Consider the following 27,454-nt stretch of genomic DNA (forward strand, 5'->3'; position numbering starts at 1 on the left):
ATGTTCCTCCTAATTAAAGTAAGCTATAAAGTAAGCTAGTTGAGTGAAAAGAAGGATGTTGGAGTCTCTAAAAATTATAATTTACTTAAGCCATAAAATTAAAGATTTGGGGCTGGGCGCTCTAAACTTCTGACTTCTGTCATCTATGGTTTGCAATGTGGGATATGCTCGCCTGAGGGAGGATCGAAATGATCTACTGGGAAGTTAGAGGAAAATACTAGAACTTCCTTTTTCCTTTTTTTTTTTTTAGACAGAGTCTCACTCTGTTGCCTGGGTTAGAGTGCCCTGGCATCAGCCTAGCTCACAGCAACCTCAAACTCCTAGGCTTGAGCGATCCTCCTGCCTGAGTCTCCCGAGTAGCTGGGACTACAGGCATGTGCCACTGTGCCTGGCTAATTTTTTCTATATATATATATATATTTTTTTTAGCTGTCCATATAATTTCTTTCTATTTTTAGTAGAGATGGGGTCTCGCTCTTGCTCAGGCTGGTCTCCAACTCCTGAGCTCAAACAATCTGCCCACCTCGGCCTCCCAGAGTGCTAGGATTATAGGCGTGAGCCACCGAGAACTTCCATTTTTATTTTTCATCTTTTAAAAAATTAAGCTGTAATAATGATTATAGAGTGACAAAGATGCCTGGTGGCTACTATGTGATTTCTACAAGAGTTACTAGGAACAGAATAAGGAGAATGTGCCAAATTAGATTCATGCCTAACCATACTGGAAAATAAACATAAAAACAAAAGATGTTATAGTATATAATGTCTTAGTCAAAAAAGTCAGGCTTACTGTTCACTCTCTCTTTTGGTTTTTCTTTTCTTTTTCTTTTTTTTTTTTTTTTTAAGACAAGTGCAGTAGTGAGAAGAGGGAAAGAACAGAACAAGGCATTCAGTCTATAACTGACGGTGAACAATCAATCGAGATAACTGACTACCTTCAGACCAGCCTGTTCACTCTCATATTAAAATGTAAGACAATACAAGGCTAAACTTAAAGAACCACTACTGCATTCTTCCCCAATTGCTAAAGATTTTAAAGTCTGAAGATACGAAATAATGGAACACTCAAACTGCTGGTGAGAATGTAAAAGAATAACATCAACTTTGAAACAATTTGCTCTTGCATGGTCAAGGTGAGCTCTTTAGACTTTAGAGCCAATAATTTCACTCCTAGGTATATACCCTAGAGCAGGGGTCCCCAACCCTTTTTAGCACCAGAGACCGGGTTCATGGAAGATAATTTTTCAGAGGGGGGGTGTGGGGAGCCATGAGGAATGGCTGTAAACATAGATGATGAAGTCGCTCATCTCCTGCCATGCAGCCCCCCAGTTCCCAAGTTTACTGGAAGACAATTTTTCCCACAGACTGGGTGGTGGGGGGTCGTTATTCTGCCACCTGGTCGTGGGGGGCACAGCCCTAGGGAAACTCATGCACATGTTCACCAGGCTACACACACACAAATGCATAAAAGAGCAATGTTCTTAATGGTCGCATTGGGTATCAACCCAGATTATAAAAAAACTATAATGAGGCCGGGCGCGGTGGCTCACGCCTGTAATCCTAGCTCTCTGGGAGGCCGAGGTGGGCGGATCGTTTGAGCTCAGGAGTTCGAGACCAGCCTGAGCAAGAGCGAGACCCCACCTCTAAAAATAGAAAGAAATTATATGGACAGCTAAAAATATATATAGAAAAAATTAGCCGGGCATGGTGGTGCATGCCTGTAGTCCCAGCTACTCGGGAGGCTGAGACAGGAGGATCGCTTGAGCCCAGGAGTTTGAGGTTGCTGTGAGCTAGGCTGACGCCACGGCACTCACTCTAGCCTGGGCAACAGAGTGAGACTCTGTCTCAAAAAAAAAAAAAAAAAAAAAAACTATAATGGATAAATCTATTATGGTACAGCCATACAACAAGACAATAAAGAAAAATGAACATGAAATTTAGCTGCCTACATGAATATGGATCAATCTTATAAATAAATATAATATTGAATTAAAGAAGAAAACACGAAGGATCACCTCCAGTTATGACTCCATTTAAAGTCAAAATAGGCAAGCTAAACTGTATTCTTTAGGGATACATATATAGATGGTAAAAATCATGGAAGGAAGTAATTACCACAAAAATCAGGGTAGCAATTCCACCAGATGTTGGAACAGGAACGTATGTAATTGGAAAGGACACAGGAGGCTTCTGGGGTGCTGACAATGTCCTATTTCTTACCTTGAGTAATATTTGCTTCACAATACATTTGCTTCACAATTATCATATGTACATTTATGTGTAAATAAACCCTTTTAAATTATCAATTTTTTATATCATAATGGTGTTGTGGTTAAGTCTTTTTAGGGATACATATTGAAATAATTATGGATAAACTGATATGCCTCAGATTTGCCTTCAAAATAATAGAGGAAAGGAAGAGAGTGGGTAGAATAAAGTAAAGATAAGAATTGAAATTGTTGAAGCTGAGAGATGGATACGTGGGGCTCATTATACTACTGTCTACTTTTGAATATGTTTAAAAGTTTTCATTAGTACAAAGTTTTTTAAAAGCCTTTATGGAAATAACTAAACAATGAAGACATACACTAGCTTCATAAATAGGAATACTCATATCTATAGATTTAGTGCAAGTCTAATCCAAAGTCCAACAGGGCTTTTGGAAAACTTAACAAACTAATTTGAAAATTTACATGGCCATTCCGTGTAAATATAATATATAAATATAAATTTTATATTCTGTATAAATATTTATACAGAGTGGCCATATAAATTTTAAGAATGGCTAAAACATTACAAAAGAAGAACAAAAAGAAAGGGACCTGCCCTCCCAGGTATCAGGACACTATAAAGCAAACTGCAGAAGACACTGTGGAGTTGGCACGATGATGAACCAGTGGGCTAATACAGTCTATAATCGAACACATCATGTATGGGAGCCTGGTACACTATTATATACTGCACACCAGTGGTGAAAGGAAAGACTACTCAGTAAGTAGTTGTGGAACAGAGGGTTCTCCATATAGAAAATAAATGCAATTAAATCCCTTCTTCAAAAATCAATTTCAGTCTTCTATGTAAAAGGCAAGATTTTTCAACTTTTACAAGTAAATCTGGATGAAATCTTTATTACCGAGTGTAAGAAATTATTCTTAAACACAAAAACATATGCCAAGAAGATGTTAGTTAAGTATGTTTTAACACATATAACCAACAAAGAATTTGTTTTCAGAACATAAAGGGAGGCTTATGAAAAAACAGAAAAATGTGCAAAAGACACGAACAAGCATGTCTTTCACAGAAGAAACCATACCAAGCAATTAAGCACATAAAGAAATGCCTAACCTCTTAGCAATCAGAAAAGAACAAGTCCATGAAATCCCATTTTACCCATCAGATTAGCAAAAATTTAAATGTCGGAAAAAATCAAGCATTGATGAAGATGTGAAAGTGGAACTTACACACAGTGACGTGGGAGCAATTATCACTTTGGAAAATAATGTGGCACTATCTTGTACAATTGGTCATGCCCACACCTCACAACTGAGAATTCTACGTCTAGATATATGTTAGAGAAACAAGGATACTAAAAGTCAGGGGGGTACTAAGATATAGGTACAAGAATTTACAGCATAGTTTGTAACAGAAAAAACTAAAAACTAGAAACTAAACTGTCCACCACTAGGACATCTGTGTTGGGTGGTGGCTTATACCTGTTTACTGGTGTGCATCATTACATAAGTTTTATTTTTTTTGTATAAAAGTTTCAAAAGGAATTAAATCTTTTCTTTTAAATATTATTGATTACTTTATCTGATGTCACATTTTAAGTAACTAAAAATTGCAACAACCTCATGTTTGCTAAGAAATGACTCACTTTGGCCGGGTGCAGTGGCTCACTCCTGTAATCCTAGCACTCTGGGAGGCCGAGGTGGGAGGACTGCTTGAGCTCAGGAGTTTGACACCAGCCTGAGCAAGAGCGAGACCCCATCTCTACTAAAAATAGAAATAAATTAGCCAAACAACTAAAAATAGAAAAAATTAGCCGGGCATGGTGGCCCATGTCTGTAGTCCCAGCTACCCGGGAGACTGAGGCAGGAGGATCCCGTGAGCCCAGGAGTTGGAGGTTGCTGTGAGCTAGGCTGACGCCACGGCACTGTAGCCCAGGCAGCAGAGTGAGATTGTCTCAAAACAAAACAAACAAAAAAACGACTTGCTTCATTTTGAGGTATGTAGTTTAAAAACTCCAATCTGAACTGAATAAAGATCAATTTAAGAAAAGCATTAAAGCAAAATTTCCCCTGACACTTACAAACCTACAAAGACATTATGATTTCAAAAAATAAAAGGCTTTCTACTAACTTCTTACCCCCTTCCCCATATTGAACTCACACTGAATGCTGTGGACATTAGATCACCAACGGACAGCTCCGAGCTGGTTAAGGACACAAACAACAGGGTGGGCACACCAAAACCTGTCTGCTCCACTGCTTTGCCAAGAGACTTTCTAGTTTGTTTTCAAGTACATATGGCCAAATTTGAACTTTCTTCACAGTTATGTTAAAGGAGCTGCAGAGGTGTAATCCACAAGGAATACCATCTACTCCACCCCAAAGGGACTTGTCTGCAACAAAACACGGTGGCCACTCCTAAGGCAGCAGAGACAGTTCCAGCATATTAAATGGCCTTTGGAACTTCTAGGTTTAACAGTACAGGTAAAACATTTCAATCGGTCCTCTAAGATGCCTTTCTAGAAAGTACGGTTCTTTTTCATTTCTCAACTGATAATTTTCTATTTTTATTAAGTGAACTCATTTATTTGTTTTGAGATGACTGGTTATAGAATGTGGTTTTGTGTGAAATTAAACAAATCAAGAACATGCACATTTGTGTTTTCAGAAAAAGACAAAAAGACATTTCTATTACACTCACGCCTCACTTAGGGTGTGGAACGTGGTTCCTGAAAGTGGAGGTGCTGAGCAAGCCTGCGCCGTCCGGGGCGCCTTCAGCACAGCGCTACGGAGACACAGCGCACTGACCAGTCGCTCCTCTGCTTTACACAAATCCCTGAAATCAGGGAACGCCCCAGTTACAGTTTCTCTGGCCACCTGTCATAGAATTGTTGGTTAATCCCCTCGGGCTGCACTAATGGCTCTGATGTTTCCAGAATGTCTAACGGTCTTACAGCAACCCCAGCTCTCTACTGATCCGTCCCCCTCCGTTTCCTCAGTCGCTTCCCCTGAAGAAAACTCGAGCTGTCCACACAGTGAGCACAGCGCTCTTCCTTTGCTTCACCAGGGCAGGTCCTCCACCGGCACCAGCACACATTTGCACACCCCGCTATTACACGTTAAAACTGTACAGCAGAACAATAAATGGCAGAAAGAAAAGCCGCCACCAAGAATAAACAACCTTATTGCAGAACGTGCTCTACACTCCATTCCAGACAGCTGAGGGGTCCCGGGGGAGTGTGCGGAAGCAGTAAGGTGGCTCGCGTGGCCAGAGGGGACAGCGTGGCCAGTCAGTGCTGGTTCTCAGTCGGACGCATGGTGAGCCAACCCCTAGAAAAACTGCATGTCCTTCCTCTTCATTTTTAGTCAAAACCATTCAATGATAAAAAGAATAAAAACCAAAGACGTTCCATGACCTGGAAGGCCAAACATGAACTGCCTTTGGTCACCTCTCTGGCCTCACTCCCATCCCTGGCCCCGCGGCTCGCAGCCACTCTGCCTTCTTCAGTGTTCCTCTCGCACACACAGCTTGGCACTTCCTGATCCCTGATGAAAATGCTCCGCCCTCCGCAGCTTTGTGGCTGACGCCCTTAAACCCTTGCCTGTGTTTCCCTCACTGATGCCTTCCCTGAACACCTTATTTAAATTAACATCTCCATTCCTCCCACATTCTCTATCTTCCTTGTTTTTATTTCATTTCAGAATACTACAGGGGTACAGACATTTTGGTTACATGGATTGCTTTTGTCATTCTCTATCTTCTTTTTCCACAGAGCAGTTATCATCCCCTGATATCACATACACATTTGTACAGTAAATATCTTCTCCACTAGAGTGAGAGCCAGGAGGGGAGAAATGATGTCTGTTTTATTATTATTTCATCAGTACCTGGCTCATTATAGAAATACCAGAGTGTTATTAATTGTACAGATGCCTGGTAACTGCATATATGTCTAAAGTGATACATTTCAGAGACAAACAGTATCACAAAATATCAGAGCCATGTGGGGAAACATTAGATGGGAAGGCAGATAATATAAACAGAAAAGTGGCGTTTTTTTCCCCTGTAAATCAGTGTTCATTGTTTTTAAGCTCACCTTAGAAGTTCACCAGCACTGTGATGCACAACAGTAAGTAGGTAAAGAATCCACTACAGTTCTGTAAACAGCTAACAGATCTTTCTCTTTTGTTTTAAACTAAATTGCAAGGCAGCAACCACCCAATTTAAAATCCATAACCTTTGCTGCATCTAGCAACAGCAACTCCAGCACTTACAGTCAGTTAAAAAGTTTCAGATTTCCATGGCTCAAAACATTGGGACCTTATTATACTCTGTATTGTACTGTATTAAAATGAAGGAGTAGGAAGAGAAAAAGGATTCTTATGCTACTACTGAGAAAAATGCATTCTATTTTCTTCCCAATATCGGGTTGTTCCTTTTTCACACATGGAATGTGCAAGAGCAGGGGTGATAGAAGAACAAGTGGGAGAATTGGCACGCAGCATTTTATTTCAATAAATACTTTAGAAAAGATAATTTCAGAGATGACCAAGCAGCTTTCAGATAAGGCAGTCTTGCTACAGTCCAGTAGAACATTAAGGATATTTTTGCAGAATGTAAAGAGACATAAAATTATTAATGCTTTCTTTAAATCTGTTTCCTGATGCCAACAAGCAAGCTATTATTCCACTATGATGACCACAGGCCCTTCAGGCCAAAAGGTTAAGAAATCAGATGACCATGGAGTTTCTGTGGAATATTTCACATAAACATGTATTTATTAAACAACACAATGCTGACATGTTAAATATTGTATGCAAAAAAAAAACAAGTTGCAAATCCTCAGCAGAAAATGTATTTCTGGGCCGGGCACGGTGGCTCACGCCTGTAATCCTAGCACTCTGGGAGGCCGAGGCGGGTGGATCGCTCAAGGTCAGGAGTTCGAGACCAGCCTGAGCAAGAGTGAGACCCCGTCTCTACTAAAAATAGAAAGAAATTATACGGACAACTAACAATATATATAGAAAAATTAGCCGGGCATAGTGGCACATGCCTGTAGTCCCAGCTACTCGGGGGGCTGAGGCAGTAGGATCACTTAAGCCAAGGAGTCTGAGGTTGCTGTGAGCTAAGCTGACCCCACGGCACTCACTCTAGCCTGGGCAACAAAGTGAGACTCTGTCTCAAAAAAAAAAAAAAAAGAAAAGAAAAGAAAATGTATTTCTGATGTTTCATTCTTGCAACTCTAAGGCTTCATGTTCCTGTTACTTAAATTTCTAATCTGTGCCTTTCTACTTTAGCTATTGATAAGTATACCTTTAAAACATGCCTGAATAAAGTCACTTTATTATAATGTGAATACTGGCAATCAATCAATCAATCTTGAAAAAATATGGCAATCTGACTTCTGGTTTCCGATCTGTAAGGAGCTTAGAAGTCATCATTCCCATCCACAGAACAAGAAAAAGGCTGAACAAATGGAAAACCCAACATCTCAGATCCACTGGAGAAATGAGGGTACACGGAAAACTGCTGCTCCCCAAATGAGAGAGACAGGCAGGCAGACACAGAGAACCACAACTCAGCCAGAACAGAAACCCACAAGCAGAAACTCTGCAGGACCCAGTACCATGGCAGGAAAATCTAAACTGTAATTTATGACTAGCTGGAGGCTCAGCGTAGACAAGTTTAAGAGTTAGGGACTCCAGGGGTGCCTGGTCTTAGGCAGGCCCCCACACGTCTGTGGGTTTCACCTCCAGGAACCGTCCTACCAGGTTCCCACAGTGAAGGTCAGAGAAAGTCTCCTGTGCCTCAGCAAAGGGAGGGAAGGCAGCCATGGTGCAACACACCAGCGCATTCTGTTCTCCTAGTAAGGCTGGCCCTCGAGAGAAACTTTCACCGGAGCCTAACCAACCGGGTTTCACCAAAAACTAACCTAGTTGGGGGAGGGGAAATAAATATCCCACTCCAGTCTGCTCCAGCCTTTTTGTCTCACTTGGGGGTAGAAACAAAACAAAACTGAGAAGCACTTTTGTGTAGGTCACAGCCAGGGGCACAGACTCACTGAAAACCTGAGAACTAACCACAGCACTATCTAATGTCTCCCCTCCCCCCACACCTTGCCACACACTTACAGGGCTCCCACATAACAGGATGACAAAGAAACAAGCGCCTTCTTAGTCTCAAACTCAAAGACAAGAGAGGACAAACATAAGGGCACAAGAGGAAACTTTATCCTCCAACACCTAAAGCTAGTAAATAGTAAATAGTGAAAGTAAATAGTAAAACGGCCTAAACCCCAACCAGATAAACATAAAACCTCACAACAAATGCGTATTTACCATGGCGCCTTTTACCCAGTATATCATCATGTTCAACAAAAAATTACAAGGCATACTTAATATGGCAATAGGACTCAAGTGTTCCACAATCTTTTAAAACACTGTTGAAAAATGTAATCTTTGATAACATCGTCGATTATAAAAAGTCAGGGTAAGCAGGGATATTCAGCCAACACTAGCAGTATTCAAGATTATACTAGAGGTCTTAGTTTAATTCAGTTAAGAGTCCAAAAGGATAAACAGTTTAAATATCGGCAAACAACTAAAAAAATGCCACTATTTGGAGATGTTTAGAAGATATAAGCATTTCAACTATCAAACTAACTGAAAACCAGGCCCAGCAGTGCACGCCTGTAGTCCCAGCTACTAAGGAGGCTGAGGACGGAGGATCACCTGCATCCAGGTGTTTGAAGACCAGCCTGGGCAACATAGCAAAATCCCATCACAAAAAAGAAAATGATAATAACAAAAATAAAATTTAAAAAACGAATTCAAGTGTTCAGTATGGTGTTTGGATTAAAAATTAGCATAAAAAAATTATTAGGTTCCTATATATTAATCAGTTAGGAAAATATAACAATAGGACTTCAAATAGAAAAAAAAATCCATAAAATACCTAGAACAAATCTAACAAGAAATATGCAAACTTACATAATAAAATTTTACAACTTTACTAAACGAATATGAGACTGGGCGCATGCCTATAAACCTAGCACTTTGGAAGGCTAAGGCAAGAGGATTACTTGTGCTCAGAAGTTCAAGACCAGCCCGAGCATGAGTGGAACCCTGTCTCTAGAAAAAAATAGAAAAATTAGCCGGGCATGGTGGCGCATGCCTGCAGTCTCATATACTCGGGAGGTGAGGCAGGAGGATTGCTTAAGCTCAGGAGTCTGAGGTTGCTGTGAGCTAGGTTGATGCCACGGCACTCTAGCCCGGGCAACAGAGTGAGACTCTGTCTCAAAAATAAATAAATAAATAAATAAAAGAAGAAGTACCAATACCTGCTCAAATTCCAGACCTTCAAAAATGAGAGGTAAGGCCGGGTGCGGTGGCTCACGCCTGTAATCCTAGTACTCTGGGAGGCCGAGACGGGTGGATCGCTCGAGGTCAGGAGTTCGAGACCAGCCTGAGCAAGAGTGAGACCCCGTCTCTACTAAAAATAGAAAGAAATTATCTGGCCAACTAAAACATATATATACAAAAAATTAGCCGGGCATGGTGGCACATGCCTGTAGTCCCAGCTACTCGGGAGGCTGAGGCAGGAGGATCGCTTGAGCCCAGGAGTTTGAGGTTGCTGTGAGCTAGGCTGATGACACGGCACTCACTCTAGCCCGGGCAACAGAGCGAGACTCTGTCTCAAAAAAAAAAAAAAAAAAAAAAAAAATGAGAGGTAAATTATTAATAAAACAATTGCTCGTTAAAACCACTAAGTTCTTTTTTTTTTTTTTTTTTTTTTTGTTGAGACAGAGTCTCACTTTGTTGCCCAGGCTAGGGTGAGTGCCGTGGCGTCAGCTTAGCTCACAGCAACCTCAGACTCCTCGGCTTAAGCGATCCTACTGCCTCAGCCTCCCGAGTAGCTGGGACTACAGGCATGCGCCACTATGCCCGGCTAATTTTTTCTATATAGATTTTTAGTTGTTCATATAATGTCTTTCTATTTTTAGTAGAGACGGGGTCTCACTCTTGCTCAGGCTGGTCTCAAACTCCTGACCTCGAGCGATCCACCCGCCTCGGCCTCCCAGAGTGCTAGGATTACAGGCGTGAGCCACCGCGCCCGGCCTAAAACCACTAAGTTGTAAGATAGTTTGTTACATGGCAATAGATAACAGGAGCCCGTACATGATTATTTTCATTTAGTCTGTATACACTTTTTAACTAAAGATTTTCATGTTTTTGAGGAAATCTTTGTGTAACTATCCTTATTGGCCCAAATGAGGTCATCCAATTCCTATCAAGATTGCAAACTGTCACGAGCTTCTGGTCCCAACAGAATCAACCCTGGGAAGGAAAAAACATGGAAGTAAATCCAGATTCCAGGAACAGTAACAGCAGCAGCAACAAAAACAAACAGAAACTGCTGGAGATACCAGAAGCTGTACTGAACTTATCTGAGAGGAAACTGGTGACCAGAAGCAAAGGGCAGCAGAGGTCGGAGTTAAAAGACAGATTAGCTAAAAGCTTTTTTGAATTCTGCCCTTGCCTCTCCTTGATTGTCCCTTCACCACAGAAATTAGCAGCAACAGCCTAGATGTCTTTGGCAGCAAGATAAAATGCAGACAGCACAAAAGCCCCGTGGGGGAAGCTGTGGAAACAGGTACAGTGCCGCTCGGCGCTCACCCTTCCTGCCCCCACTCGTGCTCCCACAGCAAGGGCCAGGGGTACGGAGCCGAGAGGGAGTTAGGATCTAAGGACACTGCCTCTTCCCGATATTACTCATTCTGAGAGTGTAAGAAGCAAACCCTCATCAGAAGTTGCCTGATGCAGCATCAGCCAAGAGGAGACTCAACAGCACTTCAGCGGCGCCAGGCGGCTGGCTGACCTGAGACTCAAGCCTTTCCTCTCCTTAAACTCACCTGGACTGACACAAATTCCAATAGACATTAGAGTAAGTAACTAATGCCCCCCCCAAGGGACATAGACAAACAGATACATGTGGAGCATAAAACTACTGTAAAAGAAAGACAACACACTAAACAATTTATGCCATCTGAAGCAGAATTATTGGAATGGAGGATCCAAGAATACAGCCCTAAGAAGTCAATGAGAGATGTAAACACTACCAAATGAAACAAGAAACAACGAAAAAGAATCAAGTAGAAATATTGAGCATGAAAAAGAGACAATATCCAGATAATCGGAGTTTCAGAAGGAGGGAAGAAATAAAGCATTTCAAGAAATAATGGGGGTAACTTTCCCAGAATTAAAGATAAAAGAAGTCAATATTATAAGGGCTCAAAGAGCCAAATAACAGAGGAAACTATTCCTAGAAAATTTAAGTTCACCACAGAAAAAATTCGAAAACACTGAAAGAAAAGAATAGACCAACGCCAAAGCAAAAGAATAAGATTAATATATATCGCAGTAAGTAACACTGGATACAAGATGGAGTAACCCAAATTCACAATCCGTACTTCTTGAGGCAAGGGTTTTTTTCAGAATTTAAAATTGCTATAGCTTGAATGTATCCTCCAAAAAGCATGTGTTGGAAACTCAATATCCAATGCAACAGTATCGGGACTCGCGATCAGCCCTCAGGGACGGATTCATGCTGGCCCTGCACTGAGAGTGCGTCCATCAGGAAGGGTTCATTATAAAGGGGCGAGTTCCCCCACTGCCTCGCTTTCTCTGCCCAGCGAGATACCAGCCTCTCGCTCTTGGACTTCCTATCCTCCAGAACTGTGAGCCAATAAACTTCTGATTCATTATAAACTACCCAGTCTGTGGTGTTCTGTTACAGACAGACAAAACAAACTAAGACAAAAATTTTTCAGATGTTACAAAAGTAATATGGTATATATCATATATTATGTAGCATCCAGAGCAGTGTCTAAGGCACTAACCCATAATTGAACTCATTAATATTTTGAAGCAAAATGTGTAAATACTCACACTAAATGAGATGGATAAAAGCCATAAATACCCTCATGTCAGTTCAGGTTGGGTTCTTCTGCCAAATGAGCCATAAACAGCCTCATGTCAGCTTGTTGGGTTTTGTTGCCAAATGAGTTACAAGAAGTCTTTTGGTTTTCAGATCTTTTTTTGATTTTGGAATTCCAGGTAAAGGATTGTTACCTCTATTTTAAGTCTTGAATTAAAAGAACTTTACATTTAGAATTTTCCATCCAGACAAAATATCATTCCAATATGTTAGGCAAAAATATTCCCAAGAACACAAAGCCTCAGAATGTCATATAAAGCCCACTAAGCACAATCTTGGAGGAATATTGAAAAGAAAAAGAAAAAGAGAGAGACAAAGTAAAAGTAGTCAAATGCCTTCATATCGAACAAAACTCTGACCTAAAATACTAGCAATACATTCATTGGGGATGGGGAGTCAGGACACACACCCAGAGAACATAAGAGTGCACTAGAGTATCTCTCATATGTGGGGGAAGAAAAAGCTACTTTAAGTGTAACCAATATGCAGAAATAAACAGGAATGGGTCTAAAGGACAACCAGCATAAGAACAATAATAGAAAAAAATACAGCCTATGCAATGAAAGGCAGGAAAGGGGGAAAAGGACCAAAAGCAAGCCCAATTAGAGTAATTACAACAGGGGCCGATGCAGGAGGATCATTTCAGGCCAGAAGTTCACGACCAGCTTGAGCTAGAACGAGACCCCATCTCTACAAAAAATAGAAAAATTAGCTGGGCATGGTGGCGTGAATCTATAGTCCCAGCTACTCCAGAGCCTGTGGCAGGAGGACCACTTGAGCCCAGGAGTTGGAGGTTGCTGTGAGCTATGATGATGCCACGGCACTCTAGCCTGGGAGACAGAGCAGGACCCTGTCTCAAAAAAAAAAAAAAAAAAGAATTACAATAATGTAAACAAGTTGAACTTGCCAATTTAAAAAGAAATTAGGCCAAAGATTTTATGGTGGGTTAAAAAATCATAAAGCAATATGGTCCCTACAAGAGACATATTTAAGAAATGATACATCAGATGAGTATGAACTGGGCTAGAGTGCCATGATGTCAGCCTCGCACACAGCAACCTCAGACTCCTGGGCTCAAGCAATCCTTCTGCCTCAGCCTCCCGAGTTGCTGGGACTACAGGCATGTGCCACCATGCCCGGCTAATTTTTTTCTATATATTTTTAGTTGGCCAGATAATTTCTCTCTATTTTTAATAGAGACGGGGGTCTTGCTCTTGCTCAGGCTGGTCTCGAACGCTGACCTCGAGTGATCCACCCGCCTTGGCCTCCCAGAGTGCTAGGATTATAGCTGTGAGCCACCGCGCCTGGCCTAGAAAAGCCTTTCTGAGCCCATTCCTTTCAGCTGGGACTGACTTAGTCACATAGGTTTTAATTTTATGCAACTTAGTATATTTACCTGAAATGCTGATCTTTTAAGTGAATTAGGAGTGGAAGGTGGGAGAATGATCTTTTCATTCTTTTCAAGTCACAGTGTTAATTTTTCCTCCCCACACCCAGGGTCTCATGTCATTCTGGTTCTCTTAAACCTATAATAAACCACTGAGTTTTAAGTTCCTGTATAGAATGGAATTCTGAACCTCTTACTTCAGCTGCAGTTGTCCTCTACCCTAGGGCCATAGAAAGTGGTTTGGAGTGCAGTTTCTGCCGCTGGGAAGAACTACTGATCTCCCTAACAAGGATAACTTCACTGATACATAGCACTGTTAGGCTGCAGCCCGCTGCTAGACGCGGCCTGCACTGTGTGCAGTGGCTTCCCTCGCCCTGTGTCAGGCACCACTGTTCTGCAGTTGGACGCGCAGGGCTGTTTCTCAAAATGCATTTTTGAGACCCCCTGCTGAGGCAGAAGGATTGCTTGAGCCCAAGAGTCTGAGGTTGCTGTGAGTGAGGCTGACATCACGGCACTCTAGCCCGGGCAACAGAGTGAGACTCTGTCTCACAAGGAAAAAAAAATAAAGGCTTTTCTTTTTTCAAGAGACAGGGTCTTGCTCTGTTGCCCAGGCTGGACTGCAGTGGCACAATCATAGCTCACTGCAGTCTCAAACTCCTGGGTTCAACCAATCCCCTTAGCTCAGCTGGGACTATAGGCATGTGCCATGATCCCAGCTAATTTTTTTTTTTTTTTTTTTTTTTTAAAGAAACAGGGTCTTGCTGTTGTCCAGGCTGTTCTCAAACTCCTGGGCTCAAGCGATCTTCCCACCTCCACCTCCCAAAGTGCTAAGATTACAGGTGTGAGCTACCATGTGTTGCTCCAAAAAGGCTTGTAGAAGTGACAGGCAGAGCTTTAGTGTACGAAAAGCACTCACCCTAACAATGGCCAGCTAATTAATTAAGGTCACCAACTCTATTTACATAAGCATATCCCCTTAGATGGCAATTATTTCCAGATACTTCTAAACTGGACCATTAACTAAAAACTGGAAATTTAGTATCAGTTTCCATTCCCTAAACTTTAAACTAGTATTAGACATTAAAATATTTTCTATCTATAGGCCAGACATAGTGGCTGATGCCTATAATCCCAGCACTTTGGGAAGCCAAGACAGGAAGACTGCTTCGAGACCAGCCTGGGCTAAATAGTGAGACCTCATGTCCACAAAAAAATTTAAAAATTAGTTGGGAATGGTGGTGCATGCCTGTAGTCCTAGCTACTTGGAAGGCTGAGGTTGGGGGATAGCTTGAACCCAGGAGTTCAAAGTTACAGTGCGTTATATTGTATCACTATACTCCAGCCTGGATGACAGAGCAAGACCTTGTCTCTTAAAAATATATATATTTATATACATTTTTTCTAGCTATAGATGAAGATTTTCACATTGGATCAAATTCCCAAAACTGAAGAGCTGATACCAATCATTCTATTCCCTGAAAGTTTCCCAAACTCCTTCTTTATAGATATTAACATTTAGAAAGGGAGAAACTCAGAGCCATTAAGGCTGATGTGTGAAAAAATATCCCATGTATTTCTGGGTTTTAAAAAATTTCAATTTCTACAATGTGTACATTCTCTCACATTTGGTGAACAGATTATTCCTTTTGCCTCTGTGGGGGGTGGAGGGCTCAATACCTAAACCCAACAGATTGCTTCTAGTAGACTGGTACACATAGCAAGATGCTATGAAGTCAGAATGGGAAATCAGGATCAGAAGTCAGCCATATGACCACGAAACCAGGAAACTAAAGCTGTTAATACTGCATAAATATTTTCTGAGTTTTTTCCATCTCTAAAATTGCTATATGCTTTTCCTATAACCAGTGAAAAAATAAGCTATCAAGATAACTCACTAATCAGATAATTACAAAAATTAACTTTTTCAACAAATATTCACTGAGCTCCTACATATTAGGACCACATAGATATTTTAATGAAACATATATAAATTAAATATAAGTCAACATATTATAAAACTATATTTTTAAAAGCACAAAAATAAAATAAGCACTATATTCTTTTTTTTTTTTTGAGACAGAGTCTCACTCTGTTGCCCAGGCTAGAGTGAGTGCCGTGGCATCAGCCTAGCTCACAGCAACCACAAACTCCTGAGCTCAAGGGATCCTCCTGCCTCAGCCTCCCGAGTAGCTGGGACTACAGGCATGTGCCACCATGCCCGGCTAATTTTTTCTATATATATTTTTAGCTGTCCATATAATTTCTTTCTATTTTTAGTAGAGATGGGGTCTCGCTCTTGCTCAGGCTGGTCTCCAACTCCTGAGCTCAAATGATCCGCCCACCTCGGCCTCCTAGAGTGCTAGGATTACAGGCGTGAGCCACCACGCCCGGCCAGCACTATATTCTTGAAACTACCATAGAAGCAAAATATTTGTAGACTACCAGAGATTAACTACAGTGCAGTTTAACAAAAGTAACTTTATTTTTAGTTTGTAGCAACTGCAACACAGTGACAATTAAACACTTTTTAAGATCATTTTATACACACTTTAAAATCTGGCCTATACAGATGTCAAAATTGAATTGACAATATTCAACATATACTTCTGATTTTAAAAAGTCTTAACCAGCAAACCGATCTCTTTCACATGTATAAAGCACACTCAAAGGCAGACATAATGCTTAATCGTTCCTAGGACATAGGTGCATCTTAAAAAAGAAAAAAATGCTCTATGTCAAAATATTATAAACATTCCAAAAATGTAAGCATTTAATGGAACATCAGAAGCATTAATTATTGAACAAGACAAGATGCTCCTTATAATCACAATGTTCTAGAAGTTCTAGCCAATGCAATAAACAATCTGGCTCCGGAGTCCATTCCTTTTAATTTTCTACATTTCTCTTCCAAAAGAATAATAGATTTGTGAAGACCACTTAAAATCTTTTAAAATCCTGAAGGAAAAATGAAAACAGGTAAAAAAAAAAATACATCAAAAATGTTAAATCTCAATACCAATTAAAGAAATAAAAATGAAGAAAATAACAAATATTTTCTGCTCAAATGGACAGACTTAAAAAATATTATAATTCTAAAGATTTCATCAATTCAGTGAATAGTCCTAGGATTACAGACCAGAACTCCATAATGAAAGTTTAAAAGACTAAATAACGTGCCGTTATCCTTACCCCTAGAATTCCAATCCCAGGAATCAAGTTTCAGAAAATACTCACGGATGTGCCCAGACTGAACCTGGGAGTGGACACTGGGCTGCGATTACCCTTCCCATGTTTCTGATAGTCAACACTGATAGAATTTTACTTTAGAAAATGTGGCATCAGAGATATGTTTCAATTTTTTTAGCCCATCATGTAGCTGTGATATGTGATGGGTTAAAAGTGCATTTTAAAAATTTTCTTTCTTTTTCCATGTACAGTAAGATTTCAAAACAGTCCCTTCTGCCCCCTTCCCTTCCTCTCTCACCATGTACTCAAGAAAGTCCCTGCTGAAAAGAACAGTAACCCCGTGGGCAAGACATGACGCCTTCCGCACTGGCCCTGAGCAGCACAGCACAATCCACAGTCTGAACAGCGGTTAAGGGAACAGACCTCAGAGCCAAAAGCTCTAGGTTACAATCTCAATTCTCCTATCTCCTAGCTGAATGAACCTTGATAAAGGCACTTAACCTCTCTAAATTTTCTCAAGTATATAAATGAATACAATTTATTAAACAGGTAAGTTAAGATAATACAGAAAAGTACTTTACACAGAGCCTAGCATTTATTTAGTAGTTCAACTAATGTTAAGATATTATTATCTGTATTATTAGGGGAAAAAAAAAAGCCACCTGTCCATTCCTTAAAAAAAAAGATTGTCTTACCTGTTCATGTTGTTATAACAGAATATTTGAGGCTGGGTAATTTATAAATCAAGGAAGTTTATTTGGCCCACAATTCTGGTGGCTATAAAGACCAAAAGCATGGCACCAGCATCAGCTCGGCTGCCGGTAAAGGCCTCAGCTGCACTAGCACATGGTGGAGAAACGGAAAGGCAAGCAGGCCTGTGTGAAGGGGGACCACACAGGAGGGGGACCCTCACTTTACAGCACCCACTCTCGGGGAACTGATCCATTCCCACCAGGGAGAGAACATGCTCCCTGGGGAGGGCATTAGTCTCCTCAGGAGGAATCCACCTCCCTGACCAAACACCTGCCACCAGGCCCCACCTCCCAACACTGCCTCACTGATTTTTTTGTCAGGGACGAATCACATCCAAACCACAGCAGAGAAGTCACATTAAATACACAGTATGTACAGTCCACCCTCAGGATCCAGGGGTTCTGCATCCAGGGATTCAACCAAGCATGGATAGAAAACATCTCAGGGAAGAAAATTCCACAAAGTTCCAAAAAGGAAACCTTGAATTTGTCACATGAATAAAGTGATATACAGGCATCATAATGGGTATTAGAAGTAATGATTTAAAGTATATGGGAGGATGTGTGTAAGGTATATGTAATTACAATGCCATTTCATATAAGGAACTTGAGCATCTGTGATCCTGGAACCAATTTCTCACAGATAATGAGGGATGTCTACCAAATTAAACTTTCTAAAATATAAAAAGTTCTGCAATTTAAAAACACATGTGGGCCCCAAGATTTTGAATAAGTGATTGTGGTCCTGTACCTTTATAAATTCTCCTTATGAAAAAATAATTAATACTGACTTATGGTATTTATTTTTTTAAGTCAGCCAGATTCCAAGTTGCCCATAATTGTTTATTTTACAGTTCTAGAGGTGCCAAGGGTTCAGCAGGAGTCCCTGCCAAAGGGCCAATCACTGTAGATGAACACATGCTCCTTTTTTCTAGAACCCTAACTTCCATTGATAAGAATACATTCATAGTAAGACTGTTCACATAACGTCAGTCTCATCGAGTTAACAACAAACTCCATTTGCAATGGCGTGGACTACATATTTGTTTATCACCTTAGTCCTTGTATTTGGTACTGAAAAAAAAATCAGTGAGTAGATTGCATTATCTGCTACCCGCCATAACTGTATTACAGGCTTACTTGCCTAACTCACAATTCAAGATTTAGTGAGTTACTTGAGCTCTTATTATAAAGGTATGGAATGAGTGATGAGAAGGATGTATCAGGACATTTTCACATACATGTAAGAGAAAAATCCAAAGCAAATTGGATGAAACAAGGTGTTTACTGACTCGTATAACTGAAAGTGTAAAGGCATAGCACCTTCACGGAAGGCTTGAGCTGGCAGCTCAACTGAGGTGACCAGGGCAGGGTTTTTCTCCACCCTGTTCCTTCAGTGTTGACTTCTTATTCAACTAGCTTTCCTTTGATGGTCAGAAGATAGCTGCCAGGAGTTCAATGACTATGTTTTCAGGTTGAAATTGAGAAAAAAATGTGCCTTCATCCCAGCATTCCTAGCAAATGTCCTAAGATTCATTCTGACTGATCAGGCTTAAGTCACATGCCTGCCGTGATTTGCTTAGGTAAAACACATGATCCATTCCTACAAACCCATCAAAACTTATATGAAACAAAGCACATTGAAGTTGATCTTAGTGATTTAAATTTCTTATATTACTAAACAACGATATTACTGCATTTAAACTGATGGGTAAAGCACATCATATAACTTTCCCTATCTTCTTAAAAATTACTCTCCCAGATTTTCATCACAACCTATCAAGAAAAAAAAATTAAAATTTTCCCTTAATGTAAATCACTTTTTGGAGGATTCAAAATGTACTACTAGATTACCTGGTAAAATCAAAACCACAAGTTCATGATTGTTCTTGTTAACATAACTGAAAGCAACACCATGGATTTTCAAGAAGAAAAAGAGCTCCTTACCCCATACTTTTTTGAGATTATAATAACAACTTAAAAGATAGAAGAGTACAGGAATATCTTGACTGTGGCAAAAAAGAAAGAAAGAAAGAAAAAAAAAAAAAGAAGTGGTTTGTTTCATACAGCCTTAAAATATAAGCAACTAGATAATCCATCCTGTGGCTCAAGACCCCTCTTACCATACTCACCACCACACCTCTTCTCTTGCCCCGCCCAAAACACAGGTCCTAGGAACACAGTGGGGGATGCACACTTTAGGGAATCTTACTGTGAATGTGCACTCCAAAGCCAAATACAAATCATTCCTGAACTGTTTTCGAATGTTCACGTCCCTCATTCTTACAATTAGCACAGAAAACACAAAGTTTACTCTCAGATTTTACAGTGGAGAAGAAAGCAAAATTGCATTTATTAGACTGAAAGCCAATACTCAAACATGTAGGAGTATTCTGGTTCTGATGGTAAAGTTGCACAAAAACAAAAGGCAAAATCCAAGCAGTATGTTTTAGACTAGAACTAACCACCTGAACACATATTACACACTAGTCATCTTAAATAAAAAGTCAAACTTCACTAATAATCCTAGAGGGAAGTAGTGTGGTTAAAGAAAAGGACGTGAATTAGAAGAAAATCTCTATTCAATTCCGTGGATTGGTTTTTCAAATACTCCACCATTCAAATAATTCAGTTCAACAAATATGTACTTAGGAATTCATTAAGAAGAGCGCATTAATGTCAGACACGACAGGGATATAAACATAGCCTTTGACTTCAAACATTCCTGAACAGCATAAAACATAATCAAGTAGAAATGCCTGAGACACTAAAAGATAGGGCTTTGGGTAATCAGAAAAGGAAGAAATCAAACGAATGTGGATGATTTCTATAGCAAATAACAGAAAATCTCAAGGCAAAACTACTTAAACAATAAAGCAATTCAGGTAGGGTGGCTCCAGGCACAGTAAACGGGGCTCCAGTTCTACTTTTCTGCAATCTGTTGGTGCTGCCCTCCGTCATGGAGGCATCGCCTTCGAGCTACTAGAAAAATGGCTACAGCAGTCCCAGATGTCACATCCAGCTAAAACCAGCCCTGGAGAGAAGAGGGACCATCTTTTTTCTTCCTTTTCTCAAATGCAAGAAAACCTTCCCCAGAAGCCTCTTGCACAGTTCTCTTTTATCTCCCATCAGCCAAAACTGTCTCTCATATCCATTACTAGAACAGTCGTTCCAGAGGGAATGAGATCCACTACAACTAAGATTACCATGGATACCGGTAACCATCATGACCATCACTTCAGTGTGGGCTGAATATTTCAAGAATATTTCCGGACTTGGAATGAAGAAGAAATAAAAAAGAAAAATACATAAGCAAAGGAAGAGATGTGCCTAACTGGAAGAAGAAAGCCAAATTCTGAAATCATACATTAAATACACTGTTAGGGATAAAGAATTCTCTTAAACTGCACTGTTGTCTTTCCCAGTGATATGAAAATTAACTTACTGTTCATCAGTAAATGCTAAGAATGCAGAAGTCGTTCTATTTTTATGGAAAGAATTGAGGTTATTTAATTATCAGTGGGGACAATCAGACTTACCACTCCTCATCAGTGGAGCCACCCATTCAGCTACATCTGGGCTTAGAACATTCCACATTATGCATCCAGATGACTCTGCAGACTCACTGCCAGTACTTCTTCCTTGCAGGTTTCTTCTCATCTGGGGAAGAGGTTTCACTCAAAAATCCACACACTCCAAACCGGTCCTATCTGCAAATGAAAGCATGCAATTAGGAGGCAAAAAGCTGCAGGGAGCAATTCCCCCTCCCCCATCTATAATTAACTGATCCATATGAAAACTGAACTCAAACATCAGACTAAGCACCATGTTTAAACTAAGCAACCTACACTTCAACACTTGTAATGTGCTTATTATATGTGGTTACCACCCTTTTCCCATCATGTAAATCTGTTGTTGCTTCCACAGTATACCGGTACAACCCTACCAAACATTGCCAGTAAGCAGAATTCAGCAGACAGATATTTTTGTTGGACCCACGCAAGGTTGGTCTCCACAGTGTGTTAAAGGATAGCTACTTACATTTATAAATCAGAAGACTTCACGTGAAAAATCAACACTTCTAGCTCTCTTGAAAAATCAGAAAATCTGGCACTACTGCACCCACGTTCCCACATGGTAATAATCTGCTGGGGCTGATTAACAGTGAACCCTCTAGGTGGGGCATGGACTTCGCAGTTCTCCAAAGACAACGCCGCTCTTTCATGTTACAGCCTGGCTCACGGTTACCTGCCTGGACTCCACAGGCAGCTGAGCTTCCACTCTGCTACGTATTTCTAGTAGCTCCCAGGGAACATTTTATTATTGCCAAAGCCAGGCATGTTTTTCTGCCTCGAGGATATAATATAGCATAAGGGAATAACAACATGGGCTTAGTCAGAGCACCCAAGACCTGAGTTCTAAGTCTGTAAATGACTAGCTATGGGACCTCAGGCCTGTTTTTAACCTAAAATATATTTCTTCATTTACAAGCACCCAAATAAACCTATAAACATTTAACACAGTAGGCAAACAGGCCTAAAATCTAACCTGTCCAAGCTGAATTGATAATCTTAAATCCAGGCCGGGCGCGGTGGCTCACGCCTGTAATCCTAGCACTCTGGGAGGCCGAGGCGGGTGGATCGCTCAAGGTCAGGAGTTCGAGACCAGCCTGAGCAAGAGCGAGACCCTGTCTCTACTAAAAATAGAAAGAAATTATATGGACAACTAAAATGTATATATAGAAAAAATTAGCCGGGCGTGGTGGCACGTGCCTGTAGTCCCAGCTACTCGGGAGGCTGAGGCAGTAGGATCGCTTGAGCCCAGGAGTTTGAGGTTGCTGTGAGCTAGGCTGACGCCACGGCACTCACTCTAGCCAGGGCAACAAAGTGAGACTCTGTCTCAAAAAAAAAAAATAATAATAATAAATAAATAAATAAAAAGAATTCTTAAATCCACTGCTTCCTCATTCTTCCTCATCTCAATAAATCATACCATGACCCCCACACAGTTCTGCTCAAGCCACAAACATGACAGTCCTTACCATATACTCTCCTTGTCCCCCAAAATCATCAGCAAGGCAATTGATTCGCCCTCCAAAATACATAATTTGAACAGATGGCTAGAATTCCAGCCATGAAAACAAACAGCAATTCCTCCCTCAGAATCAAATACTTTGCTGAAATTGCCTATAAATTCAACTATTTACATAAGAGTAGCTTGAAATGTCAAGGTTCCATATTATGAGGAATATTAATATTTCATTAAAAGGAAAATGAAGACAAATATTGGGGATGCTGCACATCACTCCTTGCAAGGTATTGATATCACAATTCATAAGCTTATGCAATTCTTCAACTCTAAGCTGACATGGAACTCAGAGGCTATGCTAAATCTTATAATGAAATTGGGAAAACCAAAAGACTACTGTTAGCAGAACTAAAGTGATTTTAGGAACGTTGCAGAATACATGATCAATACTCAAAAACGGACTCTATTTCTACAAAACAATTGTTCAAAGAACAATCAGAAACTGACACTGTAAAAAAAGTTTATTTATAATATAAAAATATGAATTATGAATCAATTATCAAATGATGTGCAAAGACAAATAGAGAGAGATACTATGTTCATAGATCAGTGCAGTCAATGGTGTTAACATGTCAATTCTCCCCAATTTAAGCAATAGAGTCAGCGCAATTCTAGTTAAAATCCCAGCAGATTTTTTTGTAGAAATTGACACGTTGATTCTAAAATCACATAGAAATGCAAAAAAGATAGAATAGTGAAAATAACTTTGAAAAAGAATACCATTAGAAACCTTATACTATGTGAATTCAAGGTTTATTATAAAGCTATGAAAAGAAAGTACTGATACATACAAAATGGATAAACCTTGAACATACTAAGTGAAAGAAGACAGTTACAAAAGGCCACATATTACCTATTGTGCTGACAGAAATGTAAAATTGTACAGCTACTCTGGAAAACAGTCTAGCAGCTCCTCAAAATCTTAAACGTAGAATTACCATATGATCCAGCAATTCCTCTCCTAGGTATATATCCAAGATAAATTAAAACATATCCACACAAAAAAATCTGTACGTGAATTTTCATAGCAGCGTTGTTCATCACAGTTGTTTGGGTTCACTCACTCACTATCTATTCATTAGTGAATAGAGAAGTCAAATGTTGTATATCCTACAATGGAATAATATTTAGCCATAAAGAGAATGATGTACTGATATACACTGTCCAGATCACACTTGAAACATTATGCTAAATGAAGAAAGCCAGTTGGCCACACAGCATATAATTCCATTTATATTACATGTCCAACAAGGCAAATCTAGAAAGACAAAATATGTTAGGGGCTGAGGAGAGGGAAGAACGGGGAATGACTGCTGATTTCTTTTTTTGGGGGGGGTGATGAAAATACTGTAAAATTAGACAGTGGCAAGGGCTGTATAACACTGACTTATGTACTTTAAAAAGGTGTTTATGTTATATGAATAATCTCAATAAGGCTGTTACAATAAAAAAAGTAATTTCTCCCCTCACTCCCGCAAAACAGAAAAATGGGTTATTTCCTTAGGATGTACTCTCGGAAGTACTAAGTTCCGCTCTGTGACATGTGCCAAAGTGCTTCTGAAACAGGTTCCACAGACTTGTACTCCCTCCAGCACTGTATTTAGCACCTGTGTCACTGTGCACATGTCTGAATCAGCACCATCTCTTAAATCTGATAAAAAGTTTTTATTATTGGTTGAACATTTTTCCCTCCTATTTTCATCATATATTTCTTTCCAAAGGGTCAGTTCTTAGCCTTTAAAATTTACCATCCTTATGGATACAGCACAAATGCTTCACTTTCTCAGGAAATGTAGAAATAGTTACTTTCTTGACATTTTGGTCAGCAATAATTAACTCATCACAATGGGTTCCATTTCAGCTTTTAACAATAAAACCTGACTTGAAGTCAAATATTTTGAAAGTTATAAGAACCACTCTGCTTCTCAGACAGGGAAATTAAGAAGGTCACTACAATACGAGTCCACCTGGGTTACGTCTATTTCCAGTTTCCTGACTGCAATTCACTTTCAAGTGAAATGTCCAAGTGGCTCCCAAGATATTTTAAAACCATAAGGTGTAGGAGAAAGGAAATGAAACATTTATTAGCATCTTGTACAAGCCAAGTGCTTTACGTGTATTACTTCATTTAATCTTAATAAGCCTATTACCCTCACTTAAATGAAAAGGAAAATAAAAATCACCCAGGGTAAGAACTTGCCATGCAGCAAATATGTGCCAGAGTTAGTGATCAAACTGAGGTGTGTCTACCTCCAAAGTCCATATTCTTTCTGCCACTTTACAGTGCTTCCCAAGCTACTGACTCTGAAAAATCAGAAAGGACTTCAAACGTGAGTTCTGCCACTTACTGTGTGACTAGTTACTAAGCTTCTTTAGAACAGTTTACAAAAATAAAATAGATGTAAAATGAGGAGGCTAAAAACTCACTGTGGAATGAACCTTTTTTAAAAATAACATTTTTTTTAAAACAGTAAAATGTATGGAATAATTCTAAACACTTTTCTCGAATTTATCTCAAGATTCACTTTACCTTCCAACAAACAGAGACACCTGCATGTCCATTCACAAACATAGAATGTGGATGAAAAACATTTTTTAGTGACTACACTGCCAGTCTCTAAACAAGAAATACATCATTTCTCAGTAAAAAAGTCCACATTGACTACACTGCTTTTTATTCTTCTTTACCATGTGAGAAGTGCTTTCCGCAACACACGCACCGTCCAGGAGGTGGCATTTCGGGGTAAGAGAAATGGCCACTGAACAGAAAAAGACTACAAGAGCTTGCGAGCAAGCGGTAATACAACACAGAAAAGGGCATAGCTAAAAACAAGGCAAAACAACAACAGCCTACTCTACCCTAGGTAACAGGTGCCTTTCCTGTGGCAAAGGAAAAAACATTTAAATTATAAAACCCTTAAAGGATCTTTGAGTGGCTTTAAAAATTGCTACTTTAAGGCCCAGACAGTGGCTGGCGCCTGTAATCCTAGCACTCTGGGAGGCCGAAGGAGGAGGATCCCTTCAGCTCAGGAGTTCAAGACCAGCTTGAGCAAGGGTGAGACCCCGTCTCTACCACAAACAGAAAAAATTACCAGGCATGGTGGCGCATGCCTGTCGTCCCAGCTACTCGGGAGGCTGAGGCAGGAGGATCGCTTGAGCCGAGGAGTAGGAGGTTGCAGTGAGATATGACGACTCCACCGGCACTCTAGCTGCAGCAACTAAGTAAGACCTGTCTCAAAAAAAAATTGCTACTTAAGACCCGAACAATTACTTGACAAGATTGGGACTGGTAATTTCCAAGGAGGCAATACACCAATGCATATCAACAATTCTTCCACAAGAATTTTCACAGTCATAAAACAAAAGTCAAATCAAACATTAACATAAGAATTCTTACATGCTAAATTTTCTTTTCCTAAGAACTCCCTCACTCTGACACATAACAAGGGCAGCAATATCTAATAAAACTGTCATACTACACATAGATGAAGGCTGTCAAAAAAACACATTTTTCTTCTAGAAGTATTTTAATATTAAGACATCAGTAGGACTTGGGCAGTCTAAAAAATATGAACGTATTTACAGGCCCATATTTCACCATAGGGCTATTTAAAATAATTCTACTTTACATAGATAGAGTCAGGAACGGTTTTTGTTAGCTAGTATAAAACAATCAGGCTATTGTACAATGGTGACAGAGCTCTTGAGAAAAAAATTACTGCTGGCCGGGCGCGGTGGCTCACGCCTGTAATCCTAGCACTCTGGGAGGCCGAGGCGGGTGGATTGCTCAAGGTCAGGAGTTCGAGACCAGCCTGAGCAAGACCCCGTCTCTACTAAAAATAGAAAGACATTATATGGACAACTAAAAATCTATATAGAAAAAATTAGCCGGGCATGGTGGCGCATGCCTGTAGTCCCAGCTACTCGGGAGACTGAGGCAGTAGGATCGCTTAAGCCGAGGAGTCTGAGGTTGCTGTGAGCTAAGCTGACGCCACGGCACTCACTCTAGCCTGGGCAACAAAGTGAGACTCTGTCTCAACAAAAAAAAAAAAAAAAAAAAAAAAATTACTGCTTAAGTAATTCTTGTCTCCAGTTGACTCTGCCACATTCCGCTCTCCATAAACACCATTGTTTTTACTCACAACTTTGCTGACAGCTTTGCCCTTGTCAAACAAAATTTTCACTTTCCAATAAGACCCTTTCAAACTGAAGTAATAAAAAGCAATGCTTATATGATCATAATATTTGCTAAGGTAAAATGTTATAGAATACTATGTATAGTAAGATCTTACTTTTGTGAAAAAGCATATATTCACTGATTTATCTGGAAGGATATTCATCAAAATATTACCAGTGGTTGGTTATCCTGTGGTGGTAGGAGTGAAGGTTTCTTCTTTACCTTATATGTACTTTCTGATGCTCTATATTAAACAGTTTTTTTTCATATGTACATAAGAGAGAGAACAATTTGAGTTAGAGGATAGGAAACGTAGGTGTCATATTTTATAATAATTCAATACCACCAGTTCAAATCCACTTATTCAGAATTAACATAAAACAAATATTGCTCAAGAAATACCAATAAATTTCCCTGAGCCAACAAAGTTCAATTTTTAAACAATAAACTTCCTCAGATAAGAAAATGATGCCTGTAATTTCATGTCTCTTTGCTGGAGAGCTGGGGGGAGGGTTGGAAATGGGCTGGAATGTCCAGGTAACCATAGGAAAGATAATAGGAAAAAACTCGAGAAACAAGACAGAATCATTTCATTGATTTAGTGACATTTATTTGTAGAAGAAATCACGGAGTAGC

At 39.9% G+C, this 27,454-nt stretch overlaps 1 long non-coding RNA gene across 8 annotated transcripts in view; it reads right to left on the bottom strand.

Annotated features, from left to right (window-relative positions):
• The window catches only part of LOC138379714 (uncharacterized), a 171,056-nt gene that overhangs the window by 15,040 nt on the left and 128,562 nt on the right, over positions 1-27,454 (bottom strand). For 7 of the 8 annotated variants that reach the window (XR_011232277.1, XR_011232278.1, XR_011232279.1 and 4 more), the window contains exon 2: positions 21,093-21,263. This is a non-coding gene — a long non-coding RNA (uncharacterized lncRNA). The remainder of the gene's footprint in view (positions 1-21,092; positions 21,264-27,454) is intronic. The other variant, XR_011232280.1, reaches the window with a different exon arrangement.

Source organism: Eulemur rufifrons, unplaced genomic scaffold (genome assembly GCF_041146395.1).
Source record: "Eulemur rufifrons isolate Redbay unplaced genomic scaffold, OSU_ERuf_1 scaffold_125, whole genome shotgun sequence".
NCBI lineage: Eukaryota > Metazoa > Chordata > Mammalia > Primates > Lemuridae > Eulemur > Eulemur rufifrons.